Source organism: Aotus nancymaae, unplaced genomic scaffold (genome assembly GCF_030222135.1).
Source record: "Aotus nancymaae isolate 86718 unplaced genomic scaffold, 86718_ANA_hifiasm-v0.15.2.pri h1tg000072l, whole genome shotgun sequence".
NCBI lineage: Eukaryota > Metazoa > Chordata > Mammalia > Primates > Aotidae > Aotus > Aotus nancymaae.
In genome coordinates, this window is record NW_026988487.1 from 9,919,837 (window position 1) to 9,939,460 (window position 19,624).

The following is a 19,624-nucleotide window of genomic DNA, read 5'->3' on the forward strand; positions in this document are numbered from 1 at the left end:
AATTGCTTCTCTACATGCATGAACCTTGCTGTAATTAAAGGACCTAAATTGGCTGTGGGTAGAACTTCACCCTACCTGAAGGAGTCTGCAGAGTTTCTTAGGCTCCATTTCTAAACTAAACTGCAATTGGTAGAAGCTGGGAAGAGTGGAGGGGGCTCTGGGAAGCTGGGAAATATGGCCAACCATATTCCTGACAGCCACCCATTAAACAGGACCAGAATCAGGATCTTAAATACCTAGCTAAATAATTCCCAAGTAGTATGTGGGGGTGATGGTGCCTGGGTAGCTGGCCCCTTCATCACAGCCCCTTGGATGGGGCTCCTACCCTGGGAAGCCAGGGCACCTGAGGTTCAGAGGGGAGGCAGGGGACAGTCCTCTTTTATCACATTTTGAATGACATCACATTCCCATTTACCAACTGCTGTCCATGGTTCAAGAAAGAAAGGCACTGTGTTAATTTCCTAGGCCCTCTAATAAAATACTACCAACTGAGTGGCTTAAGACAGGAGAAATTTAATTTTTTTTCCTTTTTTATTTTTTCTTCTTTTTTCTTTTCACAAAGTATAAGGACACCAAAGAAAGGACAGGAGAAATTTATTGTATCACAGTTCTAGTGGGAAGAAGTCCAAATCAAGGTGGCAGCGGGGGCCATGCTCCCGCTCTGAAACCTGTAGGGGAATCCTTCCTTGCCTTTTTCTTACTTCTGGTGGTTTGCTGGCGATCTGGCAGTCTTTGGCTTATAGATACATTAATCCAATTCTCTGTCTTCACATGGTGCTATCTCTGTGTCTCCCTGCCTTCACATGGTTGTTTTCTTATAAGGATGCCAGTCACATTGGAGTAGTGGTCTAATCTATTCCAGGATGACCTCAGCTTAACTAATTACATCTGCAACAGCTCTGTTCCCACATAAGGTCACATTCTGAGGTACCGGGGGCAGAAGGTTAGGGTTTTAACATTTTTTTATATTTTTTTGAGATAGAGTTTTGCTCTTGTTGCCCAGGCTGGAGTGCAATGGCATGATTGCGGCTCACTGCAACCTCCACCTCCCGGGTTCAAGTGATTCCCCTGCCTTAGACTCCTGAGTAGCTGGCATTACAGGCATGTACCACCACACCCAGCTAATTTTTGTATTTTTAGTAAAGACAGGGTTTCCATGTCGGTCAGGCTGATCTCGAACTCCTGACCTCAGGTGATCTGCCTACCTTGACCTCCCAAAGTGATGGGATTACAGGTGTGAGCCACCATGCCTGGCTGTCAACATTCTTTCTGAAGAGACATGATTCCACCCATAACAGACCTGTTTCTGTATAAACTGCTCCCTTGGTCTCTGAATTTGCCTCTAGTGGCAGTATAGTGAGTTGGTTAATCCATGAGCTCCAAGTCAGATTGCTTGGCCAAAATCTTCCCATTGCTGCTGTGTGACTAAAGTCTGTGAAACAGAAACACAATGATACAGATTGCTGTGATACAGAAATAAATACAGATAACAAGAGTATCTAGTATTTAAGGTTGATGGAGGATTAGGATAAAGTACTTTGCATGGTGCTGGGCACTAAGTGCTCATTAAGCCTTAGTTACTTAAGTGCCATTAGTATTGTTATTCCCCAACTCTTCCCATTGACTTCTCCAGGAGCAGGTTATTTATTCTTCCCTGCAGACACACATGCTCCTGGGGCATAACAAATGCGTCTCCATTTTAAGAGAACTGGAAGTGGGGTGGAGTGTGGAAGGGCTCCTTCAGTGTATACCTATAAAGGAGGCAGTTCATATTTATTAGCACTGGAAAAGTTTTTCTGTAGATGCTTCCAATAGAAAAGTAGGGCATTTCTCAAGCATGTGCCCCTGAAGTCGGAGGGACTGCCAAGAGAATAAAAGCAACTGATTTTTTTTTTTTTTTTTGAGACAGAGTCTTGCTATGTGTCCCAGGCTGGAGTGCAGTGGTGTGATCATAGCTCACTGCAACCTTTAACTCCTGGGCTCAAGCCATCCTTCACCTCAGTCTCCTGAGCAGCTAGGACTACAGGAGTGTGCCACCACATCCAGCTAATTTTTTTTTTTTTTTGAGACAGGGTCTCACTCTGTTGCCCAGGCTGCTATGCAGACACAATCACAGTTCACTATAGCCTCAACCTCCTGGACTCAAGCAGATCCTCCTGCCTCAGCCTCCTGAGGAGCTGGGACTACAGGCGAGTGCCACCATGCCCGGCTAATGTTTTTTATTTTGTGTAGAGACAGGGTTTTACTACGTTGCCTAAGCTGGTATTGAACTCCTAGGCTCAAGCACTCCTCTTGCCTCAGCCTCCCAAAGTGTTAGGATTGCAGATGTGAACCACTGCACCTGGCCATACATCCAGCTAATTTGTAAAATTTTCTTGTAGAGATAGGGTCTTGCTATGTTGCCCATGCTGCTCTTGATCTCCTAGCCTCAAGCAATCTTCCTGCCTTGGCCTCTCAAAGCTCTGGGATTACAGGTATGAGCCACTTCACCCAGCTCATAACTAGCTAAATGGTTTTTTCTTTTTCTGAGACAGGCTCACTTTGTTGCCCGGGCTACAGTGCAGTGCAATGATAGCTCATTACAGCCTCAACCTCCTGGGCTCAAGTAATCCTCCTGCCTTAGCTCTGCAAATAGTGAGGACTACAGGCACCAGCCTGTTTAGTTAATTTTTTTTTTTTTTGAGACAGAGTCTCACTCTGTGTCCCAGGCTGGAGTGTGGTGGCGCAATCTCAGCTCACTGAACCTCTGCTGCCCAGGTTCAAGTGATTCTCCTGCCTCAGCCTCCCAAGTAGCTGGGATTACAGGCACCTGCCACCACGCTGTTTAGCTAATTTTTAAAATTTTTGTAGAGATGGGGTTTTGCCATTTTGTCCAGGCTGATCCTGAACTCCTGGGCTCAAGCAATCCTCCTGCCTCAGTCTCTCAAAGTGCTGGGATTATATGCATAAGAATTAGCTAACTTATTTTTATTTTTCTGCCCCCTCCCCCAGAATTAGCTAACTTTTTAAAAGTGCCTCACAAGGTGACATTTACCTTGATGGATTTTCTCCATGGTCCTGTGTCAAGCCCTCACTAAGTTTTAAAACAGGTTCAGAAACTTCACCATGCTCAAGTCCCAGAACTGAAAGCTGACTCATACTAAAAATATTCACATGATGTACAAGATACAGAAAACGAGAGGGCAGGTTATGTAATTTACAATGATAAAAATGTCATTGGGGGACCACTGCCTTTCATAGGTCAGATCACAGCTTCTCTCCTTAGAATGATCAGAAGGTTGCTGGGTGGGTACAGAGTCAGAGTGAGGGGCTTGGGTCATAGAACTTAAATGAATAATACAGCACTGAGTTCAGCTCTGACCGGTTTGACTTCTCAGAGAGCCAGGCTTCTTCATTAAATGGCATTGGATACCTTCCTCCTTTCACGGACACTTACTATTTCTTCTTTTTTTTTTGGTCTCCTTTGAATACTTTTATTTTTTACCTTCTTATTCTGACATATTTCTTTTTGGATTAAGTGTTTTGCTCTATTCACCAGATTCTAATTTTTTGTTGTTGTTAAGGTTAGGATTAGAGTCTGATAGAAATGATCTATGACTAATCTGTGCAGAAAGACGTCATATTTATAAGACCATGTGCCAGGTGCGGTGGCTTACGCCTGTAATCCCAGCACTTTGGGAGGCCGAGGCGGGCGGATCATCTGAGGTCAGAAGTTTGAGACCAGCCTGACCAACATGGTGAAATCTCATCTCTACTAAAAATACAAAATTAGTCAGGCATGGTAGTGCCCACCTGTAATCCCAGCTACTCGGGAGGCTGAGGCAGGAGATTCGCTTGAAACTTGGAGATGGAGGTTGCAGTGAGCCAAGATGGTGCCATTGCTCTCTAGCCTGGGCGACAAGAGCGAAACTCTGTCTCAAAACAAAACAACATGCAAATGATTTCAGGGGATTGTGGATATCCTTGATGTCCCAGGTTAAATTCCTATGTATCCTCAGTTAAAATTCCTGCCTTAAGCAGACCTGGCCCATTTTTGAGCTGACAAAGCTGAAGCCTAACAACATCATCTTATTTTCCTCACGGCCAAGTTCTTAGGGTCACCTTTCATCCTCACCTCTCTTCTCATTCCTCCACTTTCTGATCTTATATTAAGGCCACCTCTGTGACACTGGAACTGCTCAGACCTTGTGGTTACTTCCTCAGCCACAGGTACTGGGTTGAGGTCTAACGGTGATTGCAGTCAATCCTATTTTCTCACCTTTTTCCCTTTGACTTGTATCTTGTACTTTCTCTAGTATTCCAATCAACCACTCCTCTTTTTTTCCCTCATTCTTTTTTTCTGGCAGGCTATGACCATGTCCCCTTGAGTTGGGTGTGACTGACATATTGCTTTCACCCCTGGTCTTTGTCCTTTCTTTTCATAACCATATTCATAGCCCCATCTCCCTCTTTTACTCCTTCCGTCTCCCTGTTTTTCTTTCCTATCAATGTTTCCAGAGCTTAAATCCATGAACATCATTTTCTCAGCTTCTTTATATGCCTGTCTCCACTACTGCTAAGTATTGTCTCTCTCTTTTTTTATTTTTGAGACAGAGTCTTGCTCTGTTGCCCAGGCTGGAGTGCAGTGGTGCGATCTTGGCTCACTGCAACCTTTGCCCCTGGGGTTCAGGTGATTCTCCTGCCTCAGCCTCCCGAGTAGCTGGGATTACAGGTGCATACCACACTGGCTAATTTTTGTATTTTTAGTAGGGACAGGATTTCACCATGTTGGCTAGGCTAGTCTTGAACTCCTGACCTCATGATCTACCAGCCTTGGCCTCCCAAAGTGTTGGGATTACAGATGTGAGCCACCATGCCCAACCTAGCATTGTCTTTCTTTAAAATATATTTTTAAGCATGATTTTCAATCCATATTTGTATTTCCCATTCAGACCACTCCTCTGACCTCCACACTTGCATATTCAACCTAATTACTATTTGCACTTTGATGTTACAACAACAATGGGTCAAAAATAAAACCAACACTTCTCTGTCCCCAGCTTTCTCCTTCTCAGAAAATTGCACCTCAGTTCACATAGTAACTCAAGCCAGAGGAATCATCATGCATTGTTCCCTTTTCTTTTTTTTTTTTGAGACGGAGTTTCACTTGTTACCCAGGCTGGAGTGCAATGGCGTGATCTCGGCTCACCGCAACCTCCCCCTCCCGGGTTCAGGCAATTCTCCTGCCTCAGCCTTCCGAGTAGCTGGGATTACAGGCACGCACCACCATGCCCAGCTAATTTTTTGTATTTTTAGTAGAGACAGGGTTTCACCATGTTGACCAGGATGGTCTCGATCTCTTGACCTCGTGATCCACCCGCCTCGGCCTCCCAAAGTGCTGGGATTACAGGCTTGAGCCACCGCACCCAGCTGTTCCCTTTTCTTTACCCACAACAACATGAGTAAGCGAGCTGCTCTACTTCCAAAATATATCTTGAGTCTAAAGCAGTTCCTTCATCCCCAGAGCCATGATCCTTAGGCCAGACCAGCATCATTTCTCACCTGAACCACATCCAGCATCCTCTTAACTACTCTCCCTGATTCTACACTGGTCTCCCTCTAATCTGTTCTTCCCACAGCAGCTACAGCTTGCTTTTAAAAACAGAAATTACTGGATTGCTCAGATTTCGGCACTGGGAATCAACAAGTTGGACGTCTGCTCAGAGACCTAGTTAGAAAGTCGGTAATTACAAAGACGACAAAGGGATAAATATATAATAAAGGGAAGAAACCAGCCTAAAAAGGCAGAGAATACTCAAAATCAGAATGCCTCTCTCTCTACAGGGGATCGCAATTCCTCATCAGTAACGGAACAAGGCTTAATGGAGAACGAGTGTGTTCCATTAACAGAAGCAGGTTTCAAAAGGTGGGTGATAAGAAACTTCTGTGAATTAAAAGAACTTGGTTGGGCGCGGTGGCTCACGACTGTAATCCCAGCACTTTGGGAGGCCAAGGCGGGTGGATCACGAGGTCAAGAGATCGAGACCATCCTGGTCAACATGGTGAAACCCTGTCTCTACTAAAAATACAAAAATTAGCTGGGCATGGTGGCGCGTGCCTGTAATCCCAGCCACTCAGGAGGCTGAGGCAGGAGAATTGCTTGAACCCAGGAGGCGGAGGTTGCGGTGAGCCGAGATCGCGCCATTGCACTCCAGCCTGGGTAACAAGAGTGAAACTCCATCTCAAAAAAAAAAAAAAGAAGAACTTGTTCTAACCCAATGCAAAGAAACTAAGAACCTTGAAAAAAGGTTTGACGAAATGTTAACAAGAATGGACAATTTAGAGAGGAATATAAGTGAATTGATGGAGCTGAAAAACACAACACGAGAACTTTGCGAAGTATGCACAAGTTTAAACAGTCAAATTGATCAAGCAGAAGAAAGGATATCAGAAGTCGAGGACCAGTTTAGTGAAATGAAACAAGAAGACAAGATTGGAGAAAAAAGGATAAAAAGGAATGAGCAAAGTCTCCAGGAAATATGGGACTATGTGAAAAGACCTAATTTACGTTTGATAGGTGTACCTGAATGTGACGAAGAGAATGAATCCAAGTTGGAAAATACTCTTCAGGGTATCATTCAGGAAAACTTTCCCAACCTAGCAAGGCAGGGTAATATTCAACTCCAGGTAATACAGAGAACACCACAAAGATATTCTTCAAGAAGACCAACCCCAAGGCACATAATCGCCAGATTTATTAGGGTTGAAATGAAGGAGAAAATACTAAGGGCAGCCAGAGAGAAAGGTCAGGTTACCCATAAAGGGAAACCTATCAGACTTACAGCAGATCTCTCAGCAGAAACCCTACAAGCCAGAAAAGAGTGGGGACCAATATTTAACATCCTTAAAGAAAAGAACTTTCAACCCAAAATTTCATATCCAGCCAAACTAAGCTTTACAAGCAAAGGAAAAATTAAATCTTTTGCGAACAAACAAGTACTTAGAGACTTCACCACCACCAGGCCTGCTTTACAAGAGCTTCTGAAAGAAGCACTATACATATAAAGGAACAACCAATATCAGCCTATCCAAAAATATATCAAAAAGCAAAGAGCATTAACACAATGAAAAATTTACACCAACTAATGGGCAAAACAGCCAGCTAGCATCAAATGGCAGTATTAAACTTATATATATTCTAATTGGATAAAAAGTCAAAACCCATCGGTATGCTGCATCCAGACCCATCTCACATACAACGATACACAAAGACTCAAAACAAAGAGAAGGAGGAAGATTTACCAACCAGAGAGTAAAAATAAACAAATAAATAAAAAGCAGGAGATGCAATTCTCGCCTCTGATAAAGTAGACTTTAAAGCAACAAAGATCAAAAGAGGCAAAGACGGACATTACATAATGGCAAAAGGATCAATGTAACAAGAAGAGCTAACGATTCTATAGATCAACGAGACAGAAAATTAACAAGGACATCCAGGACTTGAACTCAGACCCGGAACAAGTAAACTTAATAAACATTTATAGAACTCTCCACTTCAAATACACAAAACATACATTACCACCTCACACCTATTCCAAAAGTAACTACCTAACTGGAAGTAAATCACTCCTCAGTAATCGCATAGCATTTCATAGGTTTAAATGAAATATTGGTTGGCTGCTTGTTTGTTATTTTCTTCCCTTATTCCTTCCTGACTACATAATTAAGTATAATTATTGGTATAAAAGAGGTTTTCAATACCCATTTCTAAACTGCATTCTAGCCTGGGCAAGAAAGCAATACTCCCATTCTCTCTCTCTCTTTCTCTTCCTTTTTCTTCCTCTTCTTCATTCTTTTTTTTCTTTCTTTCTTCCAAAAAAAAAAAAGAAAAGAAAACAGAAATTATGTTACTCTCTACTTAACTCTCTTTAATAGCTTCCTATTCATTCACAAAACACGTTTACTGCACACCCTCTCCGTACCAGGCCCCCCAAAATTCCTGCCCTCATGAAACGAATGAAGAATAGGGGTAAGTGTTATGAAGGAAAGAAGGGATGAGGAATGGGGAATTTGTCTGTGTGTGTGGTTACAGTTTATAGTACAGAATGCAGGCCTGGTGTGGTGGCTCACATCAGTAATCCCAGCACTTTGGGAGGCCGAGGCAGGCGGATCTGGATCACCTGATGTCAGGGATATGAGACCAGCCTGACCAACATGGTGAAATTCCGTCTCTACTAAAAATACAAAAACCTGGGTATGCTGGCATGTTCCTGTAGTGGGATTACTCAGGCGGCTGAGGAGGAGAATCACTTGAACCCGGGAGGTGGAGGTTGCAGTGAGCTGAGAGTGCACCACTGCACTCCAGCATGGGTGACAGAGTGAGACTCCGTCTCAAAAAATAAAAAATAAAATAAAATAGTGAGTCCAAAGAAGACTTAACCGAGTCTGAGTAGGTGACCTTTGAGCAAAGGACTTGAAAGAGGTGAGAGAGTGAGTTTTGCAGAATATTCCATGTGGAGGAGGCCCTGAGGTAGAGTCACGGCTGGTTTTGGGACTGAGCAGAGTAGAATAAAACCCAAGCTTCACTATTCACTATGGTAAATATTCAGTATTTACTAACAGCAGCCCAGGCCCCTGTTCTCTCCAAAAAACAAAGACAAAAATCGATCCTCTTTATCTCCAATCTTCTTTCCTGTCACTCCCTCCCTCAATACATTCCTTCCACACTGGTCTTCCAGTTTACCAGGAGTTGTTTCTTGCTTTTTCTTGTGTTGTGCATTAGCTAGGAATACTCCTCCAACCCTTATGCCCGCATATAATTTGCAAGGCTGGTTCCTTCCCATCCAATAGGTTTCAGTTTGACTTTCACTTTAGGCCTTTTCTGACCACAGGAACTAAAACAGGGCTCTTTTTCTTTCTTTCCTATGTCAGTTTCCTATTTGTTTCCTTCCTGGCATCTACCAGGATGCCAGGCATGCAAGTGGGATTCATATATATGTGAATTTGACTTAAATCTCATTAGATTTCTTTTCTATATTTTGGCCAAACAAATGCTCATTTAAAGACACTTTGTTTTCTGGCTGGCTAGCCAAAACCCCACCCTGTCCATTTATTTGGGGGGAATTTATTTTCCCAAATTCCAGGCAGAGATAGTGACTCACAGTGACCATCTCTGCAAGAATCACTCCAAAACCCAACCCATTCAGAGAAAAGTGCTTCATTTCGATAACATCAAGTTGTGAAAACGGGCAAGAAATCTGCATTTGAGTGGTACCAGGTTTCACCATTATGCAGTTATTGAGCGATTATGAATGGCCAACCCAATTATACGTTACAGTGAAATGACGGTCACAGGGAAGCTCAAAGCCCCGAAGCAAGGGAAGCTCTGCTTCTCACCGGCCCCTCTGCCTTTTCCAGGGCGCTCTCCGTCCAGAGGCAGGAGATGACCTGGCTGACCCTTCGAGCCTGCCCAGAGCCAAGGCGGCAGAACCGGTGTTAGGCTTGCGATGCAGGGCTTGTGATGCAGGGTATCGAGGGTCCTCCGAGTTCTGGATCTTCCCGCCCGGCCCCTCTCCCGGGCGTCGACGAGATGATGGCTCCTCTCGCGAGAGCGCGAGCAGGACCCGGCTCGGGGCGGTGGCGGGATGTTCCCCGAGCACTTTACCGCGCCCCCTCTGGCGCAGCTGGGAGAGGCGCGGCGGAGGCGCTGCCGGGAGAGGCCGGCGGCGCGCACGCGCAGGTGAGCGGGGCGGGCTCGGGGGCGCGGGGGCACGAGGGCGAGGGGCGGGGCCTGCGTCGCGCCGCGGGCACGTCGCCGCGCGTCCTCAGTATTTAATGTCTCTGTGTTCCACCGGCCTGGGCGAGCACGTGGGGGAGCTGCGGAAGCCCGGCGCTGCGGGCCGGGCCGCGGGGCACAGCCGGGGGCCGGCGGCGGCGCGCGGACTCCGGACCCCGACAGTCGCCGAGAGCTGGTAGGTCGGGGGCGGCTGCGCCGGGGACCCCCTGTCGGAGCCCCGAAGGCGGCGCGGTCGGGGCGATGGGGAACCTGGGGTGCAGGTGTAGGGTGCGACGCGCGCTCTAGGTACCCCAGGGGCGGGACGCTCCGGACGCCGAGGTGTCCTGGGGGCTCCCGGCCGCCGCGCGCTGTCAGGCAGGCCCGTCTTTCCCTCCCTCGCCTGCGCCCCCTCTCTCCCTCCCCCGCCGCTTGTCTGCCCGCGGGCTCCTGTCAGATCGCGTGTGCGCTGCTCTGGGCGGCGCTCTGTGACCGCGCCGTCCACCCCACGCGCGTCACTGCCCTTTGGGGCGGGGGTCGAGGGCGCGACGCCCGGGGCGCCTTTCTGCGGCTCAACTTTACCGGAGCGCGCACACCCGCCTGCGAGGCGGACCCGAGCGCGTCCCACCCAAGGTCGCCCAGCCCTGCGGGCGTTTACTTTTCAAAGGTCGTGTGTACACAGTCTGAGCCCGGAGCTGCCCCTTCACTTCTGGAGCCTCACCCAACTTCTCACCCTCGGGTCGCCCCGGGCTGCGCCCCGCAGAGGCCGGCGACGGAGGCCGACCGGAGCCGACGGCGCAGCCCTTTAGAGTTCCGTGTGGGGAATCAGGGGAACCGGGAATATGGGCCAGGACACCGCCGGTTGTGATCCAACCGTGTTCCGGACGAAGGGACCGTTCGAACCGAGTTGGGGTCTGGAGGTTGGAGGCTCAGGGGTGTCTCGGGGGAATTCGCATTCGTAGCTCCGACAGGCATGTCCGGAGGGGCGGGGGCCGTCCAGCCCCGGGTGTCCACCGACCTCACGCCGGGCGGGGGGCGGGGAGGGCGGCAGATGTCACGTGTTCGGTCCCGCCTGCGGCCCAGTGTACCGGTCCATGATCTGGAGGGACCATGTTCGTTTCGGGGTTACGGTGAGCTGGCAGAGTCAGTGACTGGACGCCTCGAACGCGGGATTTCTGGCCTTCAACTCTTTTGTGCCCTTGCTGAAGGTTCTTCCCGTTTCCCTCCCGGGAGGGATGGAAGAAGGAAGGTGCTGATAGTGGTGGGCGGTGCTAAGGCGACTCGGAACGGCATGGGAGCCCTGGGCGTTTTGGGATCTTCCCTCTCCTGGAGGATGTCCAGGGTGGCTGCGCCTTCCTGCCGTTAACACAAACCCGGTGGACTTCGCTCCAGGTGCGAGTCGAGGCCTCTCAAGCTGGGTAGGGTGTATGCGCAGGGCAATTAGTGAGGTTAAACTGGTATCTTTCCCGTACTGTAGTGCGGGTTACTTAATGTTTAAATTTGTCTCCAGTGAAACCTAGGCTCCTGGACCTGGTGCAACAGTATCTGTTAGTTACTGATCAAGGAACACTGTTCACAAAAAGCTATTAATTCTGGTAGCTAGTAACCTTACATGCTCATGTAACTGCTAAGTCCTTCCCAAATTAGTACCTTTTTTTTTTTTCTTTTTTACTCTTTATTTAGAAAGCAAAGCTTGGACTCTTATCACCACCCATCCACTTGGCTCTTAAAGGTACAGAACATCTTTGAAATGAAGAGGGCAGCCTGACTTGATCGTTTATATGATTCCTCTGTTCTTGGCATTCAAGTGCTTCACCTGATGATTATTTAAGACCCTGAGCACTGGAAGCACGTGAAGTTATGTTTTGGGAGCCTTTTGACGTGTTGAACCTTTCCTCTTTAACCTCTAACTAATTTTGTAGGTTCTACATAATTCCTGGGTGTATTCTCTTTGAAATATGGCCCTAGGTTAGAGGAGGATCCTACAGGTATGCAAATCACTAAAGCCTGAGTCCATTACTGGATTAATAGGCTCTGTCTTCATGCCTGTTGTTAGATGCTGGCCCAGAAATCGCAGGTAACAGATCCTAGCCAGTGAGTAAGACAGGCCTAATGGATCTGCGTCTAGGTGGAGTTCCTTTTAGGAATATCTTTCCCATCTCCCAGCTGTTTCTAGGAAATGCATTCTCACTTGGCCACTGCATGGTGACAGTAGAGGTGTCTGTTGTAATAGAGGAATCATATAAATATCAAATCACTGCTCAGGTGCTGAAGTCGGTATGTCTCCAGTGTAAAGTTGCTGAACATCAATATTTAAAAACAATTTATCTTGCTACCTGGTAACCCAAATTATTCTTGGGCGTTGGACATAGGCTGGGTGGCAGCCATATTTTGGGGGAAGGCTGGTGTTAGCCTCTACAGTGTTCCCTTTTCCTGTCCTAAAGACAAATGGAGATCATATTTGTGATAATGGGGACTGCAATAGGTGCTTAAGCATTGCTCTTCCCCTCTCCTTCCTAAACAAGCCCTGAGCCTGACTTTTTCTTGAATTACTTGAGTGACTTGAATTCTATTAAAAGCACCCCTCTCCCCAGTCTCTGACCCAGAAACTTGTTTGGGAGGAAAAACAAATTGGTTTCCCTAAGCTTTGCTGGCTAGCCTCCTGGTCCTAGCCTGCAACATGACTTGATTGTGTGTGCATTTCAGGGCTTTGAAGAGCAGGTAGCTTGTACTGGAGAGCTGTACCTGGAGAGCTGGCCCTAGAGTTCACCTAGGTCACTCCTTCCTAATCTTACATGTGAGTCTAGAAGGATTGGGCCTCTCTGTAGCTTGGTCTGTTTTCCTTTTGTGGGAAGTCAGTCATTTCAAGTAGGAGTTAATACCTTCAGCTTGTCATTCTCAGGCGTTTTCCTCCGCTATGGGGTGGTAGTGGATTCCGTGGGCGTCGTGTCCCATTGAAATTATCTCATACTGTTTGAGAGTTGCTCATCTTTATGGTGAGGGGTGTATTTTAGTCCTAAATCTTGCTTCTCAGGGCAAGTTCTGTTTCTTCCATGTTCCTTCCTGGTGTGATACCTCAGGAGTTTTCAGTTTTATGATCATTTAACATTAATGATCCTATGAGGCATCCCACTGAAGGAAGCTGCTGGCCTTGGTACCTAATTTTAAGCTTGGGCTGTGAAAAACATGATCAATGAGCGTGTTTGGAGTAGGACAGAGTCTGGCTGGAGAAACAGGTGGTAGGGGACATGGAACTGAACTTCAGAGGATGCCTCTTCTCATAGTTAACTGTGCTAGGTGAGTTCTGAGCAAAGGCTTCCCTAATCCTTTAATCCTCACACTTCTGAGTGCAGTGAGGGTGAAGCTGGAGGTCATTCCAGATTGTTTCAGTGGCTGTCACACAATTCAAATTGAGGGGTAAAGGAACTAGGAGGTATGGGTGTGGACTTAAAACTAGGTCCTCTGGATGGCTTTTGTGAGAAGAACCAAGGAATATTCTTAAATCCATGGGCTTTTCCTCCTATTCTTTCTGCTACTTTCTAAGTAGATTGTTAACATTGTGTGTGTTATCATTCAGCATTCTGAGAACTGGCTTTCCAGCAATAAATAGCTTTCAAGGTGTCCTTTGCCTTAACTTTTTCTTTTACTAAATGGTGCAGCCCTGTCCACATTTTATCCGGGTCTTCGCCATCTGGTTGTCTGTTTTCAGCTTGGTTTGATGGCTTGCAATAGTCAATGGTAAACATTCTGTTCGCTCTCCTGTCATGCTGGCTGGCTGTGTTCACTGAGCCATGTGTCACTAAGGTCCAGTTGCACTTGGGAGCAAAGAAGGGCCCCGAGGTGAGTTCTGGAAGTAAAAGTATGTATAACTCAGGACTAATGAGGCTTTTCACTGCTGGGCTTAGCTGACAAGAGCCTGGGACTTGGCGCAGCTCTCAGAGCTGAAACCTGCCTGTGATTCTAGGCAGTCCAGTTGGCCTTCCAGGTCTTGGTTTATTCAGTGGCTAAAAGAGGGTTGGTCAAAATTATCAGTATTCAGATTATGGTCCTGGGAGCCTTGGAGTTAGACCAAACGTGCCCTGGGTGACTGGAGTGAGGTGTTTGGGCTGGGAAGCACAGCACAGTGGGTAGTACATGTAACTGAATAAAAAAAAATCACTATTCATCTCAAGTTCTTAGCTCTAAGATGCTACTGTTCTAAATATTTTTTATTTTTAAAGATAGTTCTATTTGCCTAAATCTGTCATGGGTAGGGGGAGTTTAGAGCTGCCTTGTCTATAGAGCTGCCTTATCTACTAGCTGTGTGACTAAACTTTTGAAAGCATTAAAAAAAAAGTTTCTTAGTGACATTAGCACATTTTAAGGTTCTCAGTGTCGTCATGTAGCTAATGGCTGCCGTCCCGGTCAGTGCAGGTCAAGAACATTTTCCAGAATCGAGGAAAGTTTTGATTGGACAGGGCTGGCCTAGAAAGTTTTTATTTCTCCAACTGTAAAAGCTTAATTGCCTCAACGTGTAAACCTCTAAAGCATAACATGTTTGAGCTTAGTCTTCCAGAGTCCATAAACCCAACAGCTTGGTGACAAGTCATCTACTGGTTGTCTCCATGGCAAACTACAAGTGAGTTCTTGTCTGCCAGTTGGGCGTGGACGATTAGTTATCAGTCTGAGAGAGGATCCTCAGAAAGGACCTGGGGATAGGAGTGTGGAGCAAAGGGCCAGATGCTAAGCCCTTAGAAAGCCCTTTTGGTTTGAGAGCCTGTTTATTATCATAAAGGTCCTTGCTGCTTTGTCCTTGGTCTCCAAATGTCAGATGTCAACTGTTGTTACTTGGTCCTTCACCCACATGATGACTTTCTACAGATCTCAGTGTGGCCCTTCTCTTAAACCAGGTTGTGTTTTCATTCTGCTCTTTCCAGTCTACCTAAGTGTTAGGGGACATTCTTCACAGAAGGCGTTGGGGGAGAGTGAGGTCACAGTGCGGCGCTGATGTGTTCTGTTGCGGCAGAGGTGGGGGGCTCATTTCCAGATGCTCCTCTTCTAGTCCTGGGTGTGCTTTGTTTGAACCCTGCTATAATGCGAGATCTCTTTTCTTGGAGCTGGACAGCATAAAAGACACTTGATGAGCACCTACTGGCATATTGGTGGCTTTTTTTTTTTTCTATGTCATTTTTATTCTCAACCCTATGAGGTTAGTACAGTGATCTAGTTTGTGGATGAAGAAACAGTACCCAAGCAGGGGAAGCTGGTCCCAGGATGCAGCGAGGGCTGGACTGGCTTTGGACCTGAGTCAGGGACTGCTCCTCCCTCCTCTTCTGTCCCTCCCTGCCCCCCATGCTCATTGGCTGTGACTGCTCCTTTATCATTCCATCCTCATTCAGGAAACTAAACTGGGTTTTAAAAAGATTAAAACCATTTATCCCACCTATGGAGTCTGACTATTGTTTTCAGTCATTTAGCCTCGGTACTACTCTGTGAGGGAGGTATTCTTATTCCATATCACAGGACATCTTCATTGTATGGGAAACTGAAGTACAGGATCCTACTCTTAACTCTCTTGTCTCTCCAAAGCCATATTTTATCATCAGAATTATGCAACCATCAGGTGCTTTTGAAATGCACAAGTACTGACTATGAATAAAAAAACCTGTGCCTGAGGGCTCAGGGAAACTGCTCTGAAAACTGAGCTGGTTGAAAAAGACAGTCCTGAAGTCTAATTTCCCGATACCTGTCAGACCTCACTTAGAGGTCACGAGACCATCCCCTGGTCCTTCAAAGGCTGTCACCAGGCAGTCGCTGGCCTCCTGGTTGGAGAAGGCAGCAGTAAGATCAGTTCAGTCACAGTCCAGCCCCCAGCCCTTCTCTGGCCCTGCCTGGGTGTGCCTTTGTGAGGTTGGGTTGGTGACAGATCTCAAGGGGACAGTTCTGTCTTCTGTACATCTCCTTCTTGCCCCACCCCCGCCTTCTGTCCCTCCCAAGAAAAAGGAGCGGGAGTGATTCTCACTTTCCTGAACTGCCTTGCAGGCAGACCCACACTCAGCTGTGCCTTGAGCTGTCTCTGGGAGAAAAGGCTGTGCTGCAGATAACCTCCCTGCTTTGTCCTTTGACTTGTGTGTGGCTCACCTGGCCAAGCATGTGCTGGTGCTATTTTTGGCAGGTGGCATCCTTTAGGAGCGCCAAGTGCATGTGGCTGCAGTGTACGGGACAGGTTCTGGTGCCAAAGCTGCTGCTGTCTCTGCTGCCACCGCCTTGTCAGGAGAGAGAGGAGAATAAAGCCACCCTAGAAGCTGCCAAGGGGTGTGTGGAGGGGGTGGTTGCTTAAGAGGTCTCCAGGGCTGCCTTTTCTATTCTGGAACTGTGGCAGGGGCCCAGCATGCCTCCTGGTGCAGGCAGGCATGTGACTGAGGCAGCCCAGGGAGCTAGGGGTCAGGACTGCTGCCTGGGGAGTGAGGACCCCTTGTTGCCCCAGCAGCCAGTTTCTCAGGAAACCACATAACCTCATTAAAAAAAATAATAATAAATATATATATATGTGTGTGTGTGTGTGTGTGTGTGTATGTATTTAATTTTTTAGAGGCGAGGTCTTGCTTTGTCACTCAGGCTAGAGTACAGTGGCACGATCATCATGCTCATTGGCTGTTGCCTCAGCCTCCCAAGTAGCTGGGACTGTAGGCGCACATCATCATACCTGGCTAATTAAAAAATTTTTATTTTTGTAGAGATGGGGTCTCACCAACTTGCCCAGATCAATCCGAAGACTCCTGGGCTCAAGCCATCATTCCATGTTGGTCTCCCAAAGTGCTGAGATTATAGGTGTGAGCCACTGCGCCTGGCCCATAACTCCATTTTCATGTGAAGTTGCCCAGCCTCAAGGCTGGCCACTACATGGACACTAAAAACTCTCTAATAATGTGGATTGGTGGGCAGTCTGGTTCCTGGTGTCCTCTGGCTTAACCCAAATTGCAAACATGAAAGGAGGCACGCCGTAGAGCCCTGGTCGGAATTCTTTACTGGGATGCCACAGAAGCTGAAGAGGGATGAACAAGCAGTTTGATGAGCAAGCTTGCTGGTTCCCCAGGCCACCCCTTCTCTCCTTTTCAGTTCCTCCTTCCCTCTAACTTGGAGCTGCTACCTCCAGCCCATCTATCTGTTTCTGATTAAGAAAACTTCAAGCCATATAAGGCCCTCTGTTGCCTATGGTTTATGTTGGCTGGAGAGCAAGATTGTTTTGGCAATGTCTGATTCAAAGAAGTGGCAAGGGCTTACATAGACTGTGTGTGTCTGCCTCCAGGGGCTGGACTGCGTTATTGGAACAGGTTCCTTTGAGGGACCCTGAGAGTAAGGGGGGCTTACTACCCCTTACCCTTAGTGGTGGTTCTCTAAGGCTAATGTGTGGTGTGGCCGCAGGCCTCCTGGCAAGTGTATTCATGGAGAACTTGAAGGTAAAAGCAAGCTGCTGTTCACCTACACAGTGTACCTGTCATGCTACCAGCCTCAGAGGCATCCTGTTTCAGGAATCAAGTCTGGAAGCAGCTTCTCCTTGTTAATTAAAAACTAAAGCCCCTTGGCCTTTCAGACACATCAGTTTCCCCTCTGAAGAAAGTTTGGTGGACTGCATCCCTTAGTGTTTTTGCGAGTCCGACTGACCTTCTGCACCGTGATGTTGGAGAGCCCTTTCTCTTAGAGCCATGCTCTGACCTCATCTTCACCTCCCCTCTTGCTACCTCTTGAGTCAGCCAAGCTTGTTCCTGCCTTAGGACTTTGGCACATGTTCTTCCTGCCTGGAACTTTCTTCCCCCTCTCCTCCTGCCTCCCCCCAGATCTTGGCACAGCTCTCGAGTGTTCCAGTTCTGATGCCACCTCTTCCAAGAAGCATTCCCTCCCCATTCTGTCTGCAGCTTCCCTTCCCCAGCGCTCCATCCAGCCTTTCTCATCTCAACCACAGCACACAGAAGAGGACTGAGTGACCATTCCTTAACCCTCTCAGCTGGTACCCTGCTACATGCACAGGGATATCAGTAATTCATCTCGTGCAAGGGCTGCCTTAGGGCTCAATCAGTTGAGAGAGGCTGTGGTCTTTACATTTAAGTTGCTGAATCTTCTTTGCAGTGTCTTACCTATCTCTACCCTTCCTTCCACCTTTGCTTCCTGAGGGCTCTCTTTCCCTTGTGTGCCCAGCGAACTTGGCTCACAGTGCGTGTTAAACTCTTTGTTAAATGACTAGCCCTGAGAGGTCCAGCCATCTGAATTGATGCTGGCTAGCCCTCAGTCAGTGCCTTGCTTCCAGAGGGGTCTATCAATAAAGCATGCTCTCTTTTTGATATTACTATTATGTCAGCTGGGCAGTTGGGGGTCTCTGAAACAAAATTGGCATTGATTATTATTGGAAAAGAAAGCATTGCAAGTTTGTTCATAGATGAATTGAAACTAAAGCAAATTTAGGATGGTTAAGCTGCATGGAAATAGAGCACACATTGCTACTTGTATGTAGCTTTATAATGTGTTTTCTATCAAAACATTACTTGTAGAAAGATTTGGCTTTTGACTGTGTACAAGGCTTGAAAACGCAGTCCTTTGCCCGCTGCCCTCCACCCCTACCAGCTTCCCTAGACAGCTGCTTTCAATTCTTCCAGCTGTCCCCACTGCCATGCACCTCTCCCTTTGTCAGTAGTCTTTTTCTTTCTTCATAAGGATTAGTTCTGATTTGTTTTTTCTGCTATGGGAGATAGGACTTAGCTTGTTCCTACGCTTTTTTCTTCCCTCATCATCCCGGTGGAGAGAGAGCCCAAGTTTTGGTCAAGTTGCTATTCAGAATATACATTATTATAATGCAAACCTTGTTTATGGCTGCAAGGTTTTTAGTTTCCCATATTTCTTGTCTTCCCTGCTTTTCTCCTGATTTCCTTAGGTTCTTTTGCTTAATTTTCTGTGTGTCTCACCAGTTCCCAACTCCCCCAGCCTCTGTCCACCGTTGCTATAGAACGCCTGTCACTGGTGGAAAGTGGCTCTCGTTGCGGCTCCACGTACTGAGTGCTCGCAACGGTTCCACGTTGCTCTTGGATGCATCCCTTTTCCTTGGCTCTGGTTCCCCTTCACCCTTGGAATTCCCTCCCCCTTCTCTTGTGTCTTTTCTGGATCCAGTGCCCCTCCTTTCTTGGTTTAGTCCCTTGTCTTGGGACAGACACCTTTGAAGGCATGGATTGGGCCTGTGTGGCTGAAGTCAGCAGACAGCTAGTCCTGTGGAGAGCCCTCCCGCCAGGCCAGGCCAGAAGAAGGGCTGGCTTCACTTTTTAGAGAAGTTAGAAATGTGGGGATCTGGACTTGGGTACCAGGTAGCGGTGAAAATGGGTCCTTTTTTTTTTTTTTTTTTTTTTCCTGGACAGGTCTTATTCTGTCTCCCAGGCTGGAGTGCAGTGATGCCATCATAGCTCACTGCAGCCTCGATTTCCTGGGCTCAAATGATCCTCCCACCTCAGCCTGCTGAGTAGCTGGGACAAGAGGCATGTGCTACTATGCCTGACTAATTCTTTTTTGGTTTTTTGAAACGGAGTTTCGCTTTTGTTTCCCAGGCTGGAGTGCAGTGGTGCAATCTCTGCTCACCGCAACCTCCTCCAGGTTCAAGTGATTCTCCTGCCTCAGCCTCCTGAGTAGCTGGGATTACAGTCATGCACCACCATGCCCGGCTAATTTTGTATTTTTAGTAGAGATAGGGTTTCTCCGTGTTGGTCAGGCTGGTCTCAAACTCCGTACCTCAGGTGATCCGTCCGCCTCAGCCTCCCAAAGTGCTGGGATTACAGGTATGAGCCACTGTGCCTGGCCTAATTCTTTTAATTTTTTTTTTTTTTTGTAGACATGAGGTCTCACCATATTGCCAGG

The 19,624-nt window shown here is 47.2% G+C and overlaps 1 protein-coding gene across 1 annotated transcript in view; it reads left to right on the top strand.

Annotated features, from left to right (window-relative positions):
• Positions 1–9,911: 9,911 nt before the first annotated feature.
• AKAP1 (A-kinase anchoring protein 1) overlaps positions 9,912–19,624 on the top strand; it is a 35,928-nt gene continuing 26,215 nt past the window's right edge. The window contains exon 1 of the mRNA XM_064367584.1: positions 9,912–9,950. The gene's annotated coding sequence lies outside the window, so the exon portion shown is untranslated. The remainder of the gene's footprint in view (positions 9,951–19,624) is intronic.